Here is a 5,000-nt window from a genome sequence, read left to right on the forward strand (position 1 = left end):
TCAAAAGTTTCATCACAGTTGTAAAAAAATCTCAGCATTGGACCAACACACTCTTCAACTTATTCATGGGTTCCCAATCTTTGTCCTGGACTCATTACCTGTACATAAGAATACTTACTTTATTAAGCCTGAATTTTGTGGGAGGTTCATGTACTTACATTGCTGGCTATATTCCAATGTAAAATCTCAGGTACCTTGAGAAACTTCAGGAGGTGTTTCAGTGGGCATCTTCTGAATACCTGCAAGACATAAGCAATGCACTGATAAGAAACCTCAACAGTTCTTAAGCACATACCCAAAATTCTAATTATATGGCCAGCAAACATCTGAAGAAAATACAATATGTAAAACAACCTATATTGATCACTGCTACTCTGAATTCTAAAAAAAGAACATTCTACGAACAGTGATGCATGGTGGTGGAAATGTAAGGTCTGGGGCTTCTTTTTGCTGGGCCGAAAATAGGCCAAAGTGGGGCCCAAAATGAGTGGTGCAACAAGCCAAGCCAAGTCATTTTACAGCCAAGTGATACTATTTATCCTTTCCTGATTTTTCTGTATTTCCATCATGTTTATTCTACGTAAAGCTGCTTTATAACTAAAAAGCTATATACAGTTATAACCAGATATTTACATGCACTTGAAAAATTAATTAATAATACTAAATAAAAAAAAAAACTTTTTTGTTCCTTTACTGTCAAACATTAAATCAAAGTAAAACAGGAAAAGTTTTGTACCCTTATTTTTTTCAGTAAAGAAAGAACTTTTTTTTTCTGAAAGTGTATGTAAATATCTGGTTTCAACTGTAAATAAGGTTTCATTGACTTAAGTTGAACAAGTAGTTCAAGTGTACATTCTCAAGTTTTATAAAAGGTAATTTTATGCATATTGGTGTTAATATGAAAGACATTTTACCTATAATCTCCCTGAATTGTACATCTGCATAATAGGAACTTCCCTGTGTACTGCAACACTATACATACAGCATATGCCTTAAAATATTGCCACTACAGTACGGACATCACATATTTAATGGAAATTATAAAAACACTTTATAAAACCTGACCATATACAGTTTAACCACTTAACTTGCTTGATTACAAATTTAAAGCTGTGTAATACATAGGAAAAGTATATTTAAAGGAAAGAAATAACTAAATTCGTCCTAAATATAGCATCTCTAATTTCAACAATATTCTAGTCATGCACTAATTAATAAATGTAAACATTTCAACTATATAAAACATTTAGTCTATAGGTAATTATTCCCTAAATACAATTATGGGTTAAAAATGTACAGATATACATTAAGATGAGTCCATACCTACATGATTAGAGGCACCAGCAGGAACGTTATCTTCAGCATCAGGTCCACTGGCTTCACACTGTCACAATCTCACCTTAAAGTAAAAGTGACATGAGAAATGTCAAAATGTGTTTAACATGCACACAACATCAAACAGGGACTAAAATGACTGCAGAGTTTCTGTTAAAATTTGCTGAGGCCCAGGGCAAAATCATGAAGAGCAGTACTGTCCCTTTCCTGAAAACTTGCAGCATTTTTTACACATCGCCAGCATGTCTATGATTAAAAACAATCATTCTTGCAAGTGTTGCTTTGGCAAGATCAATGTAGACCTGAGATGATGTTTCTTTGAGTTTCCCAAACGCCATATTTGCAGTCTTCTCAAGGAACTGATGAAGACACTGTACATCTTGGGTGAATGATAGTGTTAATGGTTTGTTAAATTTGGCCTCAATCAGTGTAACTAAGGCAGTGTGTGAAATCAACTCTCTGAAGTATAGAGCTTTTTAAAGGCATCTGTTGATGTTCTGTATGTCTTTATGGACCCTTGCTCTGTGCACTGGTGTGCAGTCATGTTGGAACTGGTGTGAGGTTGTTTTTCAGGGGTTTCAGCCCTTTATTTCCAGTGAAAAACTCTGAATGCTCAAGCATAGCAAGACATTTTAGACAATTTCATCCTTTCAACTTTTTGGGGACCGGTTAGGGATGTCCCCTGCCTGTTCCTGATTGTGTGAAGCTGCTTTGGGACAATGCCAATTGTTAAAAGCGCTATTTAAATAAAATTGAATTTAATTGTTCCAACATGACTGCACACGAGTGCACAAAGCAAGGTCCATAAAGACATGGATGAGCACGTTTGGTGTGGAAGAACTTGACTAACTGTCAAAAGTAACTGTACTCAAAAGGAAAAAAAAAAGTGTCACTTACATCAACTTCTTGGATGCCTTTTTATCTGATGTATCCTGTTGTTCTGGTGTCGGTGAATTCTTAAATGATGTCATCTAAAAACAGTTGTAAAGGTTTAAAATATTTACAGGCATAAAGCAAGCAAACATTTTTTTCCATGCCATTTCATGTGATCAGTCGACTTAGCAATCTTATTTCGTTACTACCTTTTACACAGAAGTGGCTATACTCCTGTATAGGCAGACTGTATATACAGACTTAAATATTTAATTTATCAATTAACTTACATCAGTCAATTAACTTACATCATAGACATGCTTAATCTTGGCTATCGCTATTCAGCTTACAGTTTAAGCTGCAATTGTGTTTCTATATATAAATTTTAAATTAAAATTTAGCATTTCCTTGGCCCAAGGAATCATCTCCCACCCCGTGTCCCTGTTAAAAACAAGTGTCCTCATAAACAAGGTTTTTGTAAAACTAACAACACACTGAGATTCTTCAGTCAGATCAAACACTGAGAACATGTTCTGAGGATGTCCTAATAAAACAGTGTTCTCTTAAAACTGGTTTCAGTCATACACAATTTTATAAACACTAATACAGTACACTGTCCCAATAATAACTAGTGTCCTCATAGACAAGGGTTTTGTAAAACTCACAACACACAGATTCTTCAGTCAGGACATACTCTAGCGTCCTTATGGACTATCCCTAATAACACAGTGAGCATGATTCCATAGACAAAAGATGCAAAAAAAAAAACTTTGAAGGGAAAAATTAGCATCCTGCTCCTGAACTTATAGCAACATACTGTAAGACACATTCTCTGGCAGAAACCAGATGTTAAGTGTGTTAAACTGCTTAAAGCATTTAATATACACCAATCCTTTAAAATAATGCACAAAATTACTAACATCTACATACCTTGCATCGCCATGGCCACTCAGAATCGCCGTAATTGTATGTGAACTCTTCACCAGGACAGATGCTTCTTATGGCAAATAAAGATGAGGGTTACCATCCACACGGATGGTCTTCATTCTGCAGTTTGGTTTTATATGGTCATCATTCACCAGTCTCCCAAGGGAGCCATCATCCAGGGCTGCATCAACACTGAACAAATGACAGTAAATCTCTTAATGATACATTACTATTACAATAATACATACTTCTTATTCCAAATAAACACAACAACTGAGAATATCAGCACCAAATGCTTCTCATCGAATATTATATTATTTGAAAAGATGATCATTGAATATTTAATGGTCAATGGTCTTTAAGAAAATAAAACTGGGCCCATATTTACTAAGCATCTCAGAATCACTCATAGGAATCAAAGTTTATTTAGGACTAAAGACAGTCTCACCTCAGAAAAGGACATATAGGTTATTTATAAAGCTTTCTATTCTTACTTTCGGCAAGGAGTAAGACTGCGCCAAGGAAAGTGTGAGACGTCACTTTTTACGACACTGAGAGCCGCAAAGTAGTCTGCACATTATAGGAGGTGTTGTAGAGTGTACAAAGTTTTAAACGGTGAAAAAGTGAAATGCTAAAATCAGCGGCAGTTATGTGAAGGTTTTATGCACATGAACAAAACCTATAGATGCGTGACTCGCTGCATGACGTTATTCTAATCACTCTGCTCTAATCACAATTGATCCAAGCCCCTATAATAGAGCTGTGTAGGTCAGTCATAATCTGATCAACATGACTTCAAATAAAACGAGAGGATAAGAGTGTTTTGCTTGTGGCGAAGGGAGTAAAATGTAAAGAAATAATTGAAGTAATATTCTGTCCTACTCTTACCTCTAAAGATAAAAAGTCAATGGATGCAATATGTAAAAGCATCAGAGTAACCAGTCAGTTTGTCACACGTACCCCTGAGGAGTGAGAAACATAGGGATACGCCATGCTAATGAAACGATGAAGTGCTGCTCATAACAAGGAAACAAGAAAACAGTTCACTTAAATAATTTAATACAAGATTAAATGTATATATAATATAATTATTTTAATATGTGCCATGGATTATGCATTCATGCTGCATGGTGGGGAAATGTGCATGATCTGTGAAGTTTAATTTATTATTTCGGACTGCTGGAATTAGTAACCAGAGAAAAAGTTTTACTCCCCCCACCCCCATTTTTGTCTAAACATGCCCGTTATGAGCTCTGTGCTCTGCTAAACCATCTCTCCTCTTCACGTGTTTCTGCCTCAACACCCCTTCCTCACTATTCCCAACCAGTTAAAACACCTCAGGCGCTCTCCAACATTTTGGTGAAGATGGGAATGATTTCCTATTTTAAGAATCTTGATGAATAGCTCTTACCCCTCCCCACTCATGAAAATAAGGCCAAAATAGCGTCATTCTGAAGTTTTTGGCCATTTAGGAATTGCAGTAGGAGCGATTTCCGACTCTGAGACGCTTGGTGAACATGAGCCCTGATCATTAGTGCTAAATAACCATGCAAATAACTTCCACATCTCCCCCATGTATATAATATTTGTACATACCAAAGGAATTTGCCATTGAATCGAAATTCATACATGAACACTTTGAGGGCATCATGATATATTCTTCGCCTCCGCTCACATTCTTCTCTGCTTATGAGATCCCCTCTGTACCCCAATAGGAAATCTCCCTTATCAAAGTCAGTACAACTAAACACACCTCTCCCTAAACAAGCGGAGTACAGCATGTCATGTACCTGAGACATTAATCATTAATTAAACAATCCCACCTGAACACATAACACTTACCTTTAAACTCATTTATAAACCGA

At 36.1% G+C, this 5,000-nt stretch overlaps 1 protein-coding gene and 1 long non-coding RNA gene across 7 annotated transcripts in view; one reads left to right on the plus strand and one right to left on the minus strand.

The window, feature by feature from the left end:
* The window catches only part of nlgn3b (neuroligin 3b), a 28,525-nt gene that overhangs the window by 16,360 nt on the left and 7,165 nt on the right, over positions 1–5,000 (plus strand). The gene's annotated exons all lie outside the window — the stretch shown is intronic.
* Positions 1–5,000, minus strand: part of LOC128512361 (uncharacterized) — a 6,171-nt gene that overhangs the window by 381 nt on the left and 790 nt on the right. The window contains exons 2-8 of one of the 6 annotated variants that reach the window (XR_008356290.1): positions 4,978–5,000; positions 4,732–4,894; positions 3,139–3,327; positions 2,233–2,306; positions 1,328–1,399; positions 195–239; positions 1–98 (exon numbers count right to left, since the gene is read on the minus strand). The exon at positions 1–98 is cut by the window's left edge and continues 381 nt beyond it; the exon at positions 4,978–5,000 is cut by the window's right edge and continues 101 nt beyond it. This is a non-coding gene — a long non-coding RNA (uncharacterized LOC128512361). Of the gene's footprint in view, positions 240–1,323; positions 1,400–2,232; positions 2,307–3,138; positions 3,328–4,731; positions 4,895–4,977 lie in introns of all 6 variants that reach the window. The other 5 variants (XR_008356287.1, XR_008356291.1, XR_008356289.1 and 2 more) reach the window with 5 other exon arrangements.

Source organism: Clarias gariepinus, chromosome 24 (assembly GCF_024256425.1).
Source record: "Clarias gariepinus isolate MV-2021 ecotype Netherlands chromosome 24, CGAR_prim_01v2, whole genome shotgun sequence".
Lineage (NCBI taxonomy): Eukaryota > Metazoa > Chordata > Actinopteri > Siluriformes > Clariidae > Clarias > Clarias gariepinus.